The sequence below is a fragment of the Oryx dammah genome, unplaced genomic scaffold, assembly GCF_014754425.2.
Source record: "Oryx dammah isolate SB20612 unplaced genomic scaffold, SCBI_Odam_1.1 HiC_scaffold_27, whole genome shotgun sequence".
Lineage (NCBI taxonomy): Eukaryota > Metazoa > Chordata > Mammalia > Artiodactyla > Bovidae > Oryx > Oryx dammah.
In genome coordinates this window covers 45,290,874-45,309,716 of record NW_024070211.1, presented here as the reverse complement: position 1 = coordinate 45,309,716, position 18,843 = coordinate 45,290,874, and the positions used below count along the sequence as shown (strand labels likewise).

At 44.2% G+C, this 18,843-nt stretch overlaps 1 long non-coding RNA gene across 1 annotated transcript; it reads right to left on the bottom strand.

Annotated features, from left to right (window-relative positions):
- Positions 1–543: 543 nt before the first annotated feature.
- LOC120854612 lies at positions 544–17,287 on the bottom strand. The gene is made up of 3 exons (XR_005719026.1): positions 17,102–17,287; positions 9,968–10,128; positions 544–756 (listed from the first exon to the last, which is right to left on the bottom strand). It is a non-coding gene; the product is annotated as an uncharacterized LOC120854612 (long non-coding RNA).
- Positions 17,288–18,843: the final 1,556 nt, after the last annotated feature.

The following is an 18,843-nucleotide window of genomic DNA, read 5'->3' as shown; positions in this document are numbered from 1 at the left end:
CTCTCTACTCAGGCCACGAGCTTTGTGATTGGGGAGCCCTGTTGGTCCCCTCCACACTCTCTCAATAAAGTTGTGCCCAACTCTTTGCAACCCCATGGACTGCAGCATGCCAGGCTTCCTTGTCCATCACCAACTCCCGAAGCCTGCTCAAACTGATGTCCATCGAGTCAGTCATGCCATCCCACTTGGAAGTAGGATTCAAGGTACAGTGACCAGCCCTGAAGCATGGAGTATATGGTGTTTTAAAGCTAAGGTTATAGTGATGGATATAGTTAAATTATGGAGAATTTCAAACACTAATGTATTTGAATTTTATTCTGTTGATACTAGGGAGTCATGAAGAGATGCCACCATAAGAGTGACCTAATCAGATCAGAATTTTAGAACTATAGGTTCTTGACAGGACAAAAATGCAGAGCTTGGAGATAAGTAGAACAGTTAAAGACTGTTCTAACAGTGAGAGCCAGAATGATAAGGACCTGACTAGGTCAGAGGAGTGACCATGGCAAAGAAGGCTAAGAATGAGATTTATTGTAGAAGAGAATGAGGAGGTGCAGAGAAGAGGTTGGGGTCATGAGTCTGAATCTTCTACAGAGTAACCTTAGAATGGGATTGAGTCAGAGAGAAAGAGTATGGGTGTCTCTAATAGGCTGAGGCTGAGCTAGAAGCAGTTCTAGAGTTTAGGAGAATGGTAGGAGTAAAGATACAATTCTGGAAGTCATTTCTACTATCATCTTCCTGTTTCTGGTCCAGGTGCTGAAAAAGAGAGAGAGTGAAAAGAGAAGAGAATTAAAGACCAAATCTTGAGAGGCCTCCATTTATTAAAGCATGAGTACTGGGAATGCTTGAGATGACATCCTCAGAGTGTGACGGGGCAGAAGTTCTGCAAAGAGCTCCAAGCAGAAGGTGATGGTCAACAGCGTCAGGGCTATAAAGAGATCATGTCACCAAGGATAGGGATCTGGACCACCGAGAGACTGTCAAGTGGAGAACGCTAGGGTGGGCGTGGGACCTTCAAGAGAGTACTTACAGCAGAGAGCTGCGGGCAGAGGACAGCCTTAATCTAAACATAAACCTTTTAAAACTTTTTATTTGAAAATAACTTCAAACGTGTGGAAATGTTGCAAGAACATAAATTGAACATAGAATGTCTATTTACTTTTTACTCAGTTTCTCCTATTGTTAACATTTTACCCATTTGTTTCATCTGCTTTCACACTTTCTCTCCTTCATATATACATGTATTATATATATGTAAATTATATGTCTACATGGATATATATGCACATATATTTTTCTGAGTCTTTTGAGAGTAAATACATACATATGAAAGTGAAAGTGGAAGTCACTCAGTTGTGTCTCTTTGTGACCCCATGGACGCAAGAGGCCCCTGCCTGCCAGGTTCCTCTGTCCATGGCATTCTCCAGGCCAGAATACTGGAGTGGGTTGCCATGCCCTCCTCCCAGGGATCTTCCCCACTCAGGGATCAAACCCATGTCTCCTGCATCTCTTGTACTGCAGGTGAATTCTTTACCGCTGAGCCACTGGAGAAGCCCAAATACATACATACATCACAGCCTTTTACCTCTAAATATATTAGTGTATATTTACTCAGAATAGAAAGCTTCTCTTACATAACCATAGTATATTACCAACTTCAGTAAATTTAACATTGACACAATTCTTTCCCCATTTGACCCAACAATGTCCTTTTTAGCACTTCCTTCCCCCACCAAACTGGGTGGGTGTATAAGCTGTCCTTTGTTCTTGGGTTCTCAGGGGCTGTGGCCCTAGGGGTGAGATGAGATCTAGGTAGAAGGGAATGGTTTCCTCCATCAGCACCCACTTAAGCCACACGTCAGTTGCCAACAGCCCTAGCTCCCAAGGACAAGGCAGGATGCAGGTCTACATAGGAGGCTGAGTACAGGTCAAAGAGCAGACTTGGGTAGATGTCAGTCAGGCTAACTTCCCCGTGGGCTAAGCTCATGGCCTATGTATTAGAAGAATTCCTTGTTAATTTCCTTCTCAGTTTTACATAAGAAAAAACGTTTGTGAGTCTTCTAAGGCTTATTCAGCAGAGTAAACAGTACCTGACTTTGGCTCTATATTCTCTCTGGGCCAAGGATGCATTTTTGAGCCTGTGATAATATATCTATGTCAATGAAAATGAATCATTCATGGAATCCAACGCCATCTCAAGGACTTTATCACTTGCTTAAAGGAGATTCCACTGAAGCTTTTTTGGGGTGGTGGTATGTTTCTCTTCATGTTCCCACAGTCTCTGGCCCAAGAGGGATGCATACGGTTTTCATCCTTTTTGAGGCTGTTTACTTCCTGGATTGGCTATTTCTAACTCTGAGACAGAACACACCTGGTGCTAAATCAACTATAAACACAAAATCAGTCTGAGAGGGAGGCACTTACAGGGGAGTTTCTGACCAGAATACTTTTACTAGGGTTCTTTGGCAACACAAAACTTTGTTCTCCTTAATAATTGTCTTCGTGGGTCTTGGTAGTTCCCATAATTCCACTCTGGTATTCATCTTTTTACCAGATGAAAATTATACAGCCACTTTGTGTTTCCTATTTTGTGCTGGTTGCCAGAAATCCCAGAACTACGTTCAGTATTCAATTACAACAAATATATCAGCATAGATTTTCTTATATTTATATCTAAATTTACCATATACGTGTTATGGTTTATGTTTCTTAAATATATATGTATGTATAAATAGTAAATGGAGAATATGTATGATATATACTCATAGCATTTACTATTTTTCTGTGGGATTCTATGTACGACTGTCTATTTACTATGGTTTTATTGTACGCATGTCTTCAACATTAAACATCCTAAAATCATTTTGGGAAGCAGACAGGCCATGACTCATGAATATACATTTCCTCACAGGACACTTGTTTCCTTCTGGCCGCTTATTCTAGCCATTCCACATATAAAAGCAAGTCCAAGACACTTTCTCTTGAGCCTGTTAACTACCCTCTCTCTGTTCCCATTATAAATGGCCTTGCCACAGAAGGCAATCCAGTTTGGGGTAGGAGTTCTTAGTTAAAGTAGAAACTTCTCTCATTGGATTACATCCTGAGTTCTTGTGTTTATTCAATTTCTTTGGGGAATTCAAGTCTGATGCCAACAAAAGCCAAAGGGAACGCTGGTGCAGAGGGGCACCCCCTTCCCAAGCTGACTTTTGTAGAAGAGAAAGCCTTGCCCTGGGGAGACCTGTGCTCCGCCAGCCATGGCAGAGGAAGTGGGGAGGGTCGGAGGACAGAGCCTCCCCTCAGGTGACCTCGGAAACAATGTGGACTCCTACTTGATTATCCTCTCAGGCCTACAGAGTGGGACCAAGAACCAGGGACAGGCGGGTCTGTGAGGAACTTTCAAGGCACTTCTCCCGGTAACACAGGAAACATCCCAAAGCACAGAAGATGCTTTTTCTCACAGTTGACTCTAGAGCCAAGTCTATGCTGGCTTTCTATTAAACACATATTTCTAGGAGGAACCAGAAAGGCTATAGAATAAATACATAGGTGAAGTCATTTTGCCTTTTCTTCACCATAGAAAAATATTGAGTTAGCCAAAAAGTTAATTTGGGTTTTTCTCAATAATGAAATAACTGACACTTGTACAAACTATGCAAGAGCCAGGCACTGTTCCAAGCACTTGTGTGCACACACACACATATCATCATGATCATCAACATCGTCATCCATAAAATAGATATATTATCATTATCCCCATTTTACAAAGGAGGAAACTGAGGCTCAGAGAGGGACACAACTTGCTCAAGGTCATGCATCTAGTAAGATGGCATGGGGGGCTCTTGTACTCCAGGAGTCTGGCTTCTGAGTTTATATTTCCTACCGTCTGCTCTACTCATCTAGTGGCCCCTGTCCCATATAAGCCATAGGGAGTAGACCCCCTGGGGCCCAAGTTGGGTATAATATTGGTCTCAAGGCCCTGAAAATTCCAGAGAAGATTTGTTTAGTCGGATTGTGTCAACTTATTTCTTATCCACTGGCCAGAGATAATATAAAGTGTGCTAACTTAGAGTCTATATCTCTTCTGAAGGATTTCAGAAATATAACTCTTCAACTTCTGGAAGAAAGCAAGAATTTAGCTCACTCACCCATCCATGTTCACCACATGCAATGCACTTTGCTGGGTTCTAGAGAGATGATGACTCAGCCTCAGTGGTCCCTACGCTGTGAGAAAGGTGGTCCCTGTTAGTCCCAGATGTGACATAATGGGCGAAAGATGGAAGGATACATCACCAGGTGAGGCAAGGCCTGAGGCAGGGAGACCATCCTGCCCTTCACCTGCTGTGTAACCTCATGTTAGCCTTCTGGACCTCAGTTTCCATGGCTGCGAAGTGAAGGGGTGGTTCAGGATACTATTTGAAGAGTGCTTCTAGCTCTGAAGTTTGATTCTAACGGTGGTAGCGGTTTATGCTATAAAATATTACATCTTCTGTACCAGCCATTGAGACAGGCTCTGTCCATACATCTCTTATTTTTCAAACAGGCACGAAAGACAAAATGCAGCAAACAGTGAAGATGATTCTACTCAGGCTATTCCAATAGGAAGAACATTCATTAATGAGGAAGGTACCAAAGAAAAGGAAGGATCCTGAGGTTTCATGGAGGCAGGAAGACAAGGGAGTCATCGCCAGGTCTTTTGGGAGTCAGATGAAAGAATTACCTTGGAATATTCCGTGGCAGACAGACTGGTCTTTTGTAGTTAGCCATTTTCAGAACAAACAGGGTGAGGGTTTCCTTAGCTGTTGCTGTTTTCCAGAAACATAGAGCTTATATACTGTCACAGGGGCCACATACTTCTGTGATGCACAAATGTATAACCCCATGGCACCTAAAACCACAAAATAAACATGGAAAATCCTCCTAAAGTATCTATTTTTACTTAAAATTGTGGGGGCAGTATCAATATTTTATATAAAACAAACACCTTAAAAAGGAATAAAAATACTTACAACTTTGAAGTTTAAATCTTAAAGAGATTTTATCCTTAAATAGGGCCCCTTCTCTATCTCTCAGCCATCGGTGTACCTCTATGAAAAAGTTTGAGAAACACTGGTCATTTATTCTCTGACTAAATTATAAACAACAGCTCCTTGGTCATACATATATTTTTTTATCAGTGCTTTGTGGGGGTGATGATGTTATCTTTTATGTGATGTTTTATTTCTTCATGTGCCTCTATAACTTTTTTCCTAACCTCATAATTTTTTTAATGATGTTTTATTCTGTAATATTACAGAAATGTTGCAAGAATAGTACAGAGAGTTCCTGTATACGCTTTACCTATACACTCCATTTCTGCTAATGTTACCATCTTACATAACCATGTACTGGGTTGGCCAAAAGGTCCATTCGAGTTTTTCCATCTCAGCTTATGAAAAACCCAAATTAACTTTTCGGCCAACTCAATACACTGGTTAAGACTAATATAATTAACATTGGCCATTACTTAGGTAAATTACAGACTTGATTTAAATTCCACCAGTTTTTCCACTAATGTCTTTTCACTGTTTTGGTATCTAATTCCACATTGCACTTAACATGAATGCCTTTTGATTGACTGAAAGATTCTCATGGAGCCTACGAAGTGCCAGTGGGCTTCCCTGGTGGCTCAGATGGTAAAGAAAGTACCTGCAATGCAAGAGACCCAGGTTTGAGCCCTGGGCCGGGAAAATCCCCTGGAGAAGGAAATGGCAACCCACTCCAGTATTCTTCCCTGGAGAATTCCATGGACAGAGGGGCCTGGGGGGCCACAGTCCATGGGGTCGCAAAGAGTTGGACACAACTGAGCAACTAACACACACACACAAGTGCCAGGCAGCCCCCTACGTCTTGGAAACCAATGAAACCAACAGTCCTGGGCTTATAGCAAATAAAGGACATTCACCATGGGGAAAACAGCCCCTTGTGGTTCTGTGTTACACAGACCTGAGGAATCTTAACTATCAAAGACTGGGTGTGGATCTGTCTGAAACCATCTGCAAATATGTGTACCAGCTCTGGTACATACCCATGGATCTTCACCTAGAAGGCCCCCGGTGCTGACAGCAGTGGGGTTCCCCCAGCTCCTGCCCCCAAACTCCAGGCAGTATTTCTGAGCCATAATGTGACCCCCATTGGTCTCTGCATTGGGCAGCCCCCTTGGAGCCCAGTGCTGAAAAGTTAGCACCTTTGAAATCAGATAGAGAGCATCAAGCCACAGCTGTGTTTGTTTTATAAATTAAAGGGCGAATCATTAAAATGATTGTTTTCCTGAAAATAAAGAGATTAAACAAGTCTCCCTTCTCCCCTGCAGCCTCCCTCTTCTTTTTCCAATTTGTCTGCAAAGGACTCCAACTTCGTGTTAAAGAGCAAAGAATTATCTCTGTTTCAATCTTAGGGACTGGACTGGCTCCATAACAATTATAATCTCTTATCTGAACCTGCCTGGAGGCAAGGGGCCCACTAGAGCTGAATTCTTTTCAGCATTAACTGCCATTCAGATGGATACAAGAGAATAGTTGAGCTTTTCCTTTAATGATGGGGGCCCTCAAAGTGATTCTCAAACTTCCCTGTTTAGTATTGCTTTTCCCCTAATTTCTCTTCTGTAGGAGGTTTGGTACATGTTGGGGATTTAAGATTTTCATACAGAAAAGGAGAAAGCATGTAAAAAGGGCTTAGAAAATCACCTAACACACAGTAAGTGCTCGATAAACGTTATTGTTCCTATGTGGGCTTCCCAGGTGGCTAAGCGGCAAGGAATCCAACCGCCAGTGCAGGAGATGTGGCTTCAGTCCCTGGGTTGGGACGATCCCCTAGAGAAGGAAATGGAAACCCGCTCCAGTTTTCTTGCCTGGGAAATCCCATGGACAGACGAGACGAGCCTGACGGGCTACAATCCATGCGATTGCAAAGAGTCAGACATGACTTAGCAACTGCACACATGCGCATTGTGACTCTATCGAAGAAGATCTGTGAGAGACATTTGTACCTAATTTGGAAGTCAGTGAGGAGCCTTCAGGGTTTTTCAGGAGAATGATACGGTTGGATCAGGTAGGTGGTCCTTAAGGCGCTTAAAAACTAGTAAGGTCTTGGGATTTCCCTGATGGCTAAAACTCTGTGCCTTCAATGCAGGGGTCCTGGGTTCGATCTCTGGTTCAATTCAGTCTCTCAGTCGTGTCCAACTCTTTGTGACCCCATGGACTGCAACATGCCAGGCCTCCCTGTCCATCACCAACTCCCGGAGTTTACTTAAACTCATGTCCACAGAGTTGGTGATGCCATCCAATCATCTCATTTTCTATCATCCCCTTCTCTTCCCGCCTTCAATCTTTCCCAGCATCAGGGTATTTTCAAATGAATCAGTTCTTTGCATCAAGTGGAGTTTCAGCTTCAGCATCAGTCCTTCAATGAATATTCAGGACTGATTTCCTTTATGTTTGACCAGTTGGGTCTCCTTGCAGTCCAAGGGACTCTCGAGTCTTCTTCAACACCAGAGTTTGAAAGCATCAGTTCTTCAATGTTCAGCTTTCTTTATAGTCTAACTCTCATATCCATACATGACCACTGGAAAACCATAGCTTTGACTAGGCAGACCTTTGTTGGCAAACTAATATCTCTGCTTTTTAATATGCTTCTAGGTTGATCATAACTTTTCTTCCAAGGAGCAAGCCTCTTTTAATTTCATGGCTTCAGTCACCATCTGCAATGATTTTGGAGTCCAAAAAAATAAAGTCTGTCACTGTTTCCACTGTTGCCCCATCTATTTGCCATGAAGAGATGGGACCAGATGCCATGATCTTCGTTTTCTGAATGTTGAGCTTTAAGCCAACTTTTTCACTCTCCTCTTTCACTTTCATCAAGAGGCTCTTTAGTTCCTTTTCACTTTCTGACATAAGGGTGGTGTCATCTGCATATCTGAGGTTATTGATATTTCTCCTGGCAGTCTTGATTCCAGCTTGTGCTTCATCCAGTCCAGCATTTCTCATAATGTAATCTGCATATAAGTTAAATAAGCAGGGTGACACTGTACAGCCTTGACATACTCCTTTCCCGATTTGGAACCAGTCTGTTGTTCCATATCCACTTCTAACTGCTGCTCCTTGACCTGCATACAGATTTCTCAAGAGGCAGGTCAGGTGGTCTGGTAATCCCATCTCTTTCAGAATTTGCCACAGTTTGTTGTGATAAACACAGTCAAAGGTTTTGACATAGTCAATAAAGCAGAAATGGATGTTTCCCTGGAACTCTCTTGTTTTTTCAATGATCCAACGGATGTTGTCAATTTGATCTCTGGTTCCTCTGCCTTTTCTAAATCCAGTTTGGACACCTGGAAGTTCACGGTTCACATACTGTTGATGCCTGGTTTGGAGAATTTTGAACATTACTTTGCTAACTTGTGAGTTGAGTGCAATTGTGCGGTGGTTTGAGCATTCTTTGGCATTGCCTTTCTTTGGGATTGGAATGAAAACTGAGCTTTTCCAGTCCTGTGGCCACTGCTGAGTTTTCCAAATTTGCTGACATATTGAGTGCAATATCATTTTACAGGATCATTTTTTAGGATTTGAAATAGCTCAGCTGGAATTCCATCACCTCCACTTTGTTTGTAGTGATACTTCCTAAGGCCCACTTGACTTAGCATTCCAGGATATCTGGCCCTAGGTGAGAGATCACACCATCGTGATTATCTGCATCATGAAGATCTTTTTTGTACAGTTCTTCTGTGTATTCTTAGTACCTCTTCTTAATATCTTCTGCTTCTGTTAGGTCCATACCATTTCTGTCCTTTATCGAGCCCATCTTTGCACGAAAATTTCCCTTGGTATCTCTGATTTTCTTGAAGAGATCTCTATTCTTTCCCATTCTATTGTTTTCCTCTATTTCTTTGCATTGATCACTGAGGAAGGCTTTCTTATCTCTGGTAGGAAACTGTTTAAAAATCCCACATGCTGCAACTAAGACCTGGTGAAGGCAAATAAATAAAGATTAAAGGAAAAAAAACTAGTAAGATCTAAATCAATCATACATAATAAGATATAAAGCAGGGAATATAGTAAATATCTAACAATTATGTATTCATTTCACCGCATGATGTCATTTTAGCCTCATATCAAGCCTATCCAATAGCCATTATTTTATCTCCAATTTACAGATGGAGAAATGGAGGTTATGAAACTAGAAAAAGCAGAGCTCTGAGCCCAGGTGGTCTCCACATTTTCCTTTCTCCCAGAGAGGTGTGGTGGGAGTCCTCCGTCCCTGTCCACTCTCTACCCAGCTCCCTCACAGCAGCAGGTATTGGTGTCTCTCTTCCCTCCAGACTAGAAGCAATTAAAAAGTAGAGTCTAGGTAGTCCCACTTCACCTCGAAGGGCTAGCACAGAGCCCGCCTCATGTGGATATTCAATAAAAAACATGTTAAATAAACAGGCAAAGGGATGCAAATCTCAGGCATCTCTGCCTAAGAACTCCTTGTGTGCTTGTTCTGTTGATTCATCTCATGCTTCTGTTCTGACTTCTAGGACAACAGACTCTGTGGCCTCTTTTACCAAAACGTCATGGACAATTAGCAATGGGAACTCTAAAATGTTCAGAGAATGCAAAAACACAGCCAGGGTAACTAATTGTGGTCAGTGCCTCGACCTCTGTCATGAAAGAAGATCCTTAATTTTTTTCAAACAGGAAAATAAAGAGCCTTCCCCTTCAAGGAAGCATGGAGGTTCTACTCTATGAGCAAAGGCTGCTGTGGCCTGGGAGATGAAGTCTGAGTCAACTTTAAGCCTGGAGGTCAGTCTACAAAGAGAATGTGCTGTGAGGGTCATTCTTGTGCCCAGGTGAGACTTAGAGAATTGGGATAGACCTCAACCACAGCTGCTCTTCCCCAAAACAAGACATCACACTTAACATTAAAAAAAAAAAAAGAATAAACAACCACAAACCTGGTAGGGTAGGCAGTGAATAGAAGAAAATGAACTCTCCCAGGCAACATTAACAAAATGGACTCTTCCAGTCAACGTTAGAAATTCTTATGGGAAGATCCAAGACTGAGCTCAATTTCTGGAGCCCCCTCCAGGCCTCTGAATGACCCACCAAAGCATCCCTAGGGAGAAATCACAGGAGCAAAATGACAGACTGACAGAGAAAAGCCACTTTGCATGGTTAAATAGCAACAAAGCCCTGCATTTTAAAGGTACAGTACTCAAGACTTCCCTGGTGGTCCAGAGCTTAAGGCTCCACACTGTCAACACAGGGGACATGGGTTAGATCCCTGGTCAGGGAACTAAGATCCCACATGCCCTGTGGTGCCGCCAAGAGATAAAATTAAATAAATAAATTTGGAAAGATAAATTTGACATTATAGATTATATGACTGTACACCTGAGATATGCAACAGAAATAAATGAGAAAGCAAAAAGCATGGAAACACTATGGGAATAGCAACAAAAAACACTTCTGAAGGACAAAAAAGGCATCAGCAAATGGAAAGGCATAGTATGCAGGACAGGAAGACTAAATATCAAAAATGTAAATTCTTCAAATTCCCTCTGTAATATGAGTCCAATAAAAATACCAAGAGGACTTTAAAAAAATACAGTATTCAACATGCTTAAAGTGAAAAACCAAGCAACCCCTAGAAAAAGCACGAAAACCAGTCTGAGCCAGACCAGACTTCCTGGGGAGGAGGCGGCCCGAGGTACCAGCAGCTGGGTGGGAGCCTGATGGTCCCCCTTCCTTTCCTCCATTTTCCCCCCAATTTTAGCTTTATGGAGATATAATTGAAAAATAAAATAGGAAGGTATTTAAAATGTACATTGTGCGGGGGGTTGATAGGCATGTAAATGGTGGAAGGTCTGTCCTGATCTAGTTAGTGAGCACAGCCATCACCTCAGCCTCACATAGTCATCTAGTTTGTAGTCACTCAGTCCTGTCTGTTTGCAATCCCCCAGGCTCCTCTGTCCTTGGGGATTCTCCAGGCAAGAATATTGGAGTGGGTTGCCATGCCCTCCTCCAGGGGATCTTCCCAATCCAGGGATCAAACCCAGGTCTCCCTCATTGCAGGCAGATTCTTTACTGTCTGAGCCACCAGGGAAGCCCCTACTCTCTTAGCAAATTTCAATTATACAATAGTGTTATCAACTATAGTCACCATGTTTTACGTTACAGCCTCATGCTAACTTGTTTTTAAGAAGTGAAAAATATCAAACATTCAAAAAAGTAGAGAAAATAATGATCAATCCCCATATACCCCTCACCCAGATTCAGGATTTTTCCACATTTGCTCTGTCCGTTTATTTTGTTTCTCCCTTTGCTAAAATGTTGTATTTAAAGCAAATCCAAGAGGGCAAGTCCTTTTATCCTTCAGTGCTTCAGTATACATCTCTAAAAGAAAATAAAGCTGTTTCTGACACAACCACAACACCAGTATCATGCCTCCCCCCCCATATAAACAATAATTATTTGGTATCCTCTAATACTAAGCCTCTCCTTGTGACTAGAAACAACACCTCAGATCAGAATCAGGGCTAAGGAAAAGCTCTCCCCTCAACCCCCAGGCATGCTGTTTATGGGAGAAGAACCACTAGCCACACGAGGATTCTCCAAGCCTCAATCAAGACTCTTTGCCTTGGTTTCACAGGGTAGACACTTCCCAGGCAGGTGGGATGGCTCTCTTTAGATCAAGAGTGTTTTATTTTAATATTTATTTTTATTTATCTACTAATTTGGCTGTGCCAGGTCTTAGTTGCGGCATGCAGAATCTTCCATCTCTGTTGCAGCACTGGATCTTTAGTTGCAGGATCTGGTTCCCTGACCAGGGATTGAACCCAGGCCCCCTGCATTGGGAGCATGGAGTTTTAGCCACTGGACCATCGGGGAAGTCCCTAGATCAGGATTTTTGCCCCAAGACCTGGCCTCACCCCTGAAGCACTGTGTTTGTTCCTCAGAGCAGTTGCTGCCCTGAACTAATGTTAGGCCTAGGTCCCCACTTCTTTTAAAGGAGTTACTCTTGGGTCTTGGATCCCATTCTACACTGAATCCCCAGCTGACCAGCTGGTGAGTGAGCCAAATTTATTAACCTATCAACCCCCAGAGGAGGACTTGCAAAGATAGACAGAGTAGGCATGAAGGCCCCACCCTGGGAAAGGAGATAAGTGGGTGCATTTATCCATCCATCCATCCACCACCCAAATATTCACTGAGGGCCAGTGAAGACCAGGCGCTGTTCTAGTTCCTAGAACACTACAGTGAACCAAACAGACAAAATCTGTCTGCAAGAGGTTACATTCCAATGGAGGATACACACAATGAATGGGTAACGGAATAAGACCCGAATAAAAGGGTCCAAACAATGCACTGCGTAAAATATGGGTTATTGTGGAATTAATGAAGCGGAGACAAACCTGCTATGAAGGACAGGAACCAATCCCCAAATGCTCTGTCCAGGTCAGGTTAGAGCAAGATGGGAGTGTGATTAAAAGGCCTGACTGAATATTAAATAACGTAAAATGAAAATACTGAGAAAAAAATAATAAAGCAAGGCAGAAGGATATAAAATGTCAGGGGAGATTAACATTTTAAATAGATTAATTTACACAGTAACTAGAATGCCTCACTAAGAACGTAACCAGAGGATGGGAGCACACCTCCCCAGTGACAAGTACAGAGAAACCCAGAAACACTGAGGAGTCAGAAGAGGAAATGGAGGGTCTCTGAAAAACCTTCAGCAAAGAGAGTTAGAATTTCAGTCTCTAAGGGACCAGAAACTGATCCTCCAGCCATTGATGCTGTCCTTTCCAGCATCCTTTCAGAGTCAGGGGCTTCCCTGGTGGATCACCTGGTAAAGACTCTGCCTGCAGTGCAGGAAACCTGGGTTCAATCCCTGAGTTGAGAAGATCCCCTGGAGAAAGGAATGGCAACCCACTCCAGTATTCTTGCCTGGAGAATTCCATGGACAGAGGTGGGCAACTGTCCAGGGAGTCGCAAAGGATCAAACATGACTGAGTGACTAATACTTTTTTTCAGAGACAGAAGGAAGGCGACACTCCAGGTAGGTGGAACAAGACAGGAGATGGTTCAGAGGTGAGAAAAAGCAATGTGTTTTCGGAGGATACGCTTTCTGGACCGGGTCTTGAAGCAGGGGTTAAGCTAAGCCAGGGGAATGAAAAGTGTGAAAATTCAAGATCAGGAAGAACAATTTTCTCTTTGGAGAAAAGTCCTTGGACGCATCACAGGTTTGAGACATGTAAGAAAGCCTGACCAGAGGACTGCTTCTAACAAGCTGGCTGTGGAGGTGGGAGGGCTGGGGAGGGTGGCAGCAGGCACTGGGGGCCACCCTGGCCCCTTTGTCTCTCCAAAGATGTGTGGGAGGCAGTAGAGCCAGAGGTTTGCTCAGCTCCTGAGCATTCCTGTTTATTCTTCTTCCTTTAATGATACAATGAGCTCATGGTCCCCAGAGGTGCCAGGAATGAATTAGCCATTCAGCTCACTGCAGCAAAACCACAGAGAATGAGTGTCCTGCAGCAGGTAGGCCCCAGCTGTGTGTCTGAGGACAGCCAGGTGACACCACAACATACACACACACACACATACATACACACACACACACACACACACACACGTGGTCTCTGCCTTCCAGGAACCAACAACCTACCCATTGGCTCAAGCAACAGGGGCAGGGCAGGGGTGGGGGTCATGGCCACTGGGAGGGAGAGGGCAGCCAGGTTGGCTGTTCAGACTACCAGGGAACAAAATGTTCCACTCCTCTTTGGAGGAAAATAATCCAGGAGATTCATTTCCTCTTTCTTTTTTAAATCTTCTTGCTTGCTATGGCATAGCCGCAGACTCTCTGAGGAGAGATACTCTTAGATCACCTCTTCCTTTCCTATGTCTCAGCTCTGTCCACACTCCCTGCATGTATGTGAAACCCCCACCCTTACCCGCAGGAACGCGCGTTCCTAGCCAGCTCCGCTGAATCTTGACCTGCTCTTATCTAGGGGTCCTCTTGAGCCCCCACCTTTCCACAGCTCCCTGTGGGAACCCGCTCCGTGGTCCCTCTATTCTGAATTTTGCCCTCGCTTTAACCCAAACCTGCTGACACCGGTCACTATCCTGCCACTCACCGCCTTGCCTCCTCCCAGGTCCCCAAGACAAAAGGGGAAGGAAGAGCAAGTCAGACCTTGCCAAACGGCCACAGTCATTATGTTCTTATCACCTGGTCACACCATCTTCTCCAGGTCCCCGCCACTTCCTGGTTTCCATTTTCCCCTAAGCATCCTCAGGGACCTCAGCCTTCAGGTCAACGGCCTGTTCAGTACCGTGAACGCTCTCTTCTCTGCCCTCCTCCACCCTGGTGACCTTGTCCTGCGGGATGGTGGCCACAGCCAGACCACGTTTCACAGTCTGCCTCCCCTCAAGACCTGGAGAATGGTGCTGTCTTTTCAACCACAGCCTCCTCACCTGCTGACAGTCCCCACTGCCTCGCCCCTCCTGGACCAGGTCTTATCCTCACTGGGTCCTCTCATTCCTTGACCCTTCATAACTCACATAGTCTGACATTCCTTTTTTGTCTATATCTCAGCACACAAACATGTCCGCACACACCTCTCTGGGCTCTACCATGCCTTCTTTCCTGGTCTCCTTCCTCACCACTCATAAACACTGCTGAACCCAAGGAAGTACTCTATGCAAAACTACCTTCTCTTCCGAAAGGATACTGATATGTATTGTGACTACCGCCTAGATACTATTTTGTTCCAAGCTCTTCTTGTGGATTGTTTCACTTAATCCTCACAATAACCCATGAAGGTTACACAGCTAATACTCCCATTTTACATGGAAGAAACTGCCAAGCACAGAAAAGGAAATGAATTTGTCCAAGATCATGCATTTGGAGGCTTTATTTACTATCATCAGCCACCTCTAGCCCCCATGATATTGTTTTACCTTAGTAAAAGGGAAGTAATCTTGTCCCTAGAGATTTCTTGTGACTCATTCAAATCTGTTGTGTGCTTCACACAGTGGAGGAATCAACAAGGATATGTTGCTGTTGTTGTTGTTAAGTCATTCAGTCCTGTCCGACTCTTTGTGACCCCATGGACTGCAGCCTGCCAGGCTCCTCTGTCCATGGGATTTTTCCGGCAAGAATACTGGAGTAGGTTGCCATTTCCTTCTCCAGGGGATCTTCCTGACCCAGGAATCAAATCCAGGTCTCCTGCTTTAACAGGCGGATTCTTTACCACTGAGCCACCCAGGGAAGCCCCTAAGGATATGCTGGAAGTATTTAAATTACAAAAATCTGATTTGTGCATAAAACTTTAGATCACTCAAGTTCATGAAATGACTTCCAAAAGTGGGATAGCTAAAAAGAGGGATGTTTGGATGAAAGGCATAAGCATGCATACTGGGAAAAAAATGTTTCTATTATACTTGGATTATCAGACTGTAAAATGTTGATAACATTTTAATGCTCATTCAGACACAAATTTCCAAGCATTGATGCACATAGATCCATTTAAAAACAAAATCAATGCTTCGAATAATCAGCTTTGCAAATATTATCAGAAATTTCTGAAACTCAATTCTTTATGTGATCCCAGGAAATGTGACGTTTTCTGTCTCCAAAAACTGATCCCTGGAACAAGATAGCCAGAGATTTTTAAAAAAGAAAAGAAAAGCCTCAGTTAACATAAGCATACAAATGCAGGCTTTGGTGCTGAGGCAAAGGATATCTGAGAACTACTGGGATCTTGATTGGCTTGTGGTTTACCAGGCAGTCGTCATTCTCCCTGTCGTGTGGAACAATGGCATAATGACATGCAGGAGCTCTGGCATCATACTGAAAAAGACCCTCGACCACTGCAAGAGAAAGTGTGAACTGGATACGTGTCTAGAATTCTGTCTTCTCTCTCTTCTCTCTCTCTAGTAATTCCTTCAACATCAAGGCAATTACAAGTATACAGCAGCTGCTCCCTGCCAGACAGGTAACCAGGGTGACCCAGCTCTCTGAATTGGTCAAAGGTAAAAACCAAACACAAAAAGAAAACTAACAAAAAGACAGTTGAAGGGTAAACACAAGAAATAGGGGAATGTTTTCAGAAGTGTCTGAGGACCAGTGACTGCACAGAGTCAGAATAAGGCACATTAGAGTGTGTGCGCCAGTAAACGAAGAGAAAGAACCCCCTTCGCAGCAGATGGAGAGTCAAATCCAAGTTCCAGAGATCATGGCAGTTGCAGCTCTGGTGAAACCTGTTATGCCCAGAGCAGCTTCACTTGTCTTTTAAGAACAGATGTCTCTTAGGAGTCAAGTGTCTGAAGGCAATTAACTAATCCTAACTCAGTGGGCCACTCGAAGTATGTCTGCTTGGCAAGCAGCAAATGCTTCCCAAAAGGGTGATGGCAGAGTACAGTGGAAAGAAAATAAGCTGGAAACTGCAGAGGATGTGGGAAGACGGGCTTTCCCACCCACTGCTGGGGAAGGTGGACACCATGACATGTTTGGCAAGAATCAGGCAGTACCTATTAAAGCTTCAAATGCACAAGCCCTTGGTACCAGCATTCCCACTCTGGGAAATCGAGCCTTCAGAAATGAAAGCACCCGACAGTAATAGCATGTGTACAAGGCTACTGAGCGAGTGTTGTGTGCACGACCAACCAACTGGAAACAGCCTGTCTCTCCGTATAGGACTGACTGGATGTGTGATGGGCCTCTGTTGGCTGCCAGCTCATCACCATCTGTCCCCTTCTTCCTTGCTAACAGAAATTCAATTTCCTTTAGGTATTCTTTCTCCAGGAAAGGGGACCTGGAGGCCCAGCCCCAGGGGAAAACCCATAATAGTCTGAAGTGAGAGATTTGAGATCTATGGCTCCACTCTTGTCCCACCACTTCCAGGCCCTATGACCTGCGTGTCTTCTAAGATTTGTACCAACTTTGGAAATGCCAGCTCCTGTGTATATATGTTAAACAGGCCCACAGTCACACTTGCTCCTCAACCCCAGACGCAGCCCACCAGGTCTCGACTATGCCTATGGACCACCTGTCCCCTTCCTCATGAGAATCCAGTAAACCAGCAGCTTACCTTCTAAATAAAAAATGCTAACTGCTGTAGGACTAGCTGCTGTCGCTTCGGAAGGGATTACTCTGCCTTCCAAGAGTTTTCATTACGAAGATATTGCATCCGTATCTATCACCTTTCCAGAGGGGAACATTTAAGATTTGCTTTCAGATCCCAGTCACCGTCTCTGCACTTATGACCACAGCCGCTGATGTAATTTGAGGAGATGTAAACACTTGCTGGCCTTTCTCCATTTATCCCCATTCTTCTCTCGCTGTCCATTTCCCCTCATACCCCTATGATTTTCTCCTTTTCTTGACATTAACTCTCTTGCCTCCACTGCCCCGTGCTCTTTAGTTGTCTCTGAACACTTGGTTTTTCTGAAATGCAGTTTTCCATTCTCTGTTCATACGAAACTGATGGCTTCTTCTCCAATGAGCTAGGAATTAGCAAAATGTGCCCCCCAAGCTACTGTTGCATTTTCTTTTCTCCAAACAGAGATGTCATTCTGGTGTGTTTGTGTGGTATGTGTGTGCATACACTTGAGTGTATTTTTAAAGACCCAGGGGCTGCACCACTTGAGGATGAGCTGGTATAATGAACTTGCAAAACCAAACTTGATCTATTTGGTTATAACAGAAAGTTGTTTTCTCCCAAGAGTAGCTTTGAGGCTTGGACAGAGGAACAACAGAGGGGGGAACAAGCAGAGATGAGAGGGGATCCCAGCAGACCTGGGAGAAACACTGGAGGTGGCCAAGGTTAAAGAGAAATGGGATATGTTGCCACTTGGCTCTTGGGATGCAGGACTCTAGGACTCCTGCCCTTAGCTGCCCTTCTCCTGCCTGGCTTCATGGTCTCTCCAGAGTCTGAGGCCGATGACCCCCAAGGAAATGTCACAGAGAGCACCTAGGTGGTGGAGTCAGACAGATCTGGGCTTGGATTTTAACATTGCCCCTTGCTATGGCCTTGGGAAAGTCACCTTTCTGAGCCCCAGTGGCCTTCTCTGGGAAGGGGGAATGAAAATGAAAAAAAAAAAAAATCCATATGGAGACCCCTGCTCCAGGAGTTACTGGCTCGGCTGCACAGGCCTCAGAATAAGGGTTTGTCAAAGACTAGGGGCACCTCATTCTGCCCTCAAGGAGACAATTAGCCCCGTTAAAGGGAACACAAAGCCAGCCCTCCACAGTAGGCATTAATTGCAGCCCTACCGTAGGAACTGGCTGGTGCATCACTCTGCCCTTTGACAAGTTTGTTCTATTTTTGTCAGGCTCCAGCCTAACCCTCTGAGTCTAGGTCTGCATTTCCCCCTGGATGGACAGTTATTTCTTTTTTTAAGAAGGCATTTGTCATTTGGTATGCGCTTAAGCGAGAGAAAACAATTTGTCTCCATTCATTCACATTGCAGACAGGGCCCAGCTTAGCCTCCCCCACATTGTGGCCTGAGGTTCCCTGAGGATTTCCATGGTGACCCGGAAGAGAGACTGGTGTCTCAACCCAGATGCTGCGCTACTTGTGTGACCACAGACAGGAGGTGTTCACATGAAATGAAACATTGGAAGAGGAGCCGTCTGCAGTTTCTTCCATCACAGACCAATCTTGCCACATCCAGGCTCCTCCACTTCTCCACGAGATGACTGAGTCTGGGTTGCTTCCATGTAGAACAGCCTTTGCCCTTCACCCCTATTTCCTCCTTATCTGTGACTGTGTCCGGAGAGCTAGGTGATCATGTATTTTAGAAAAGAACTCGCTCAACCACACCTCCCAGG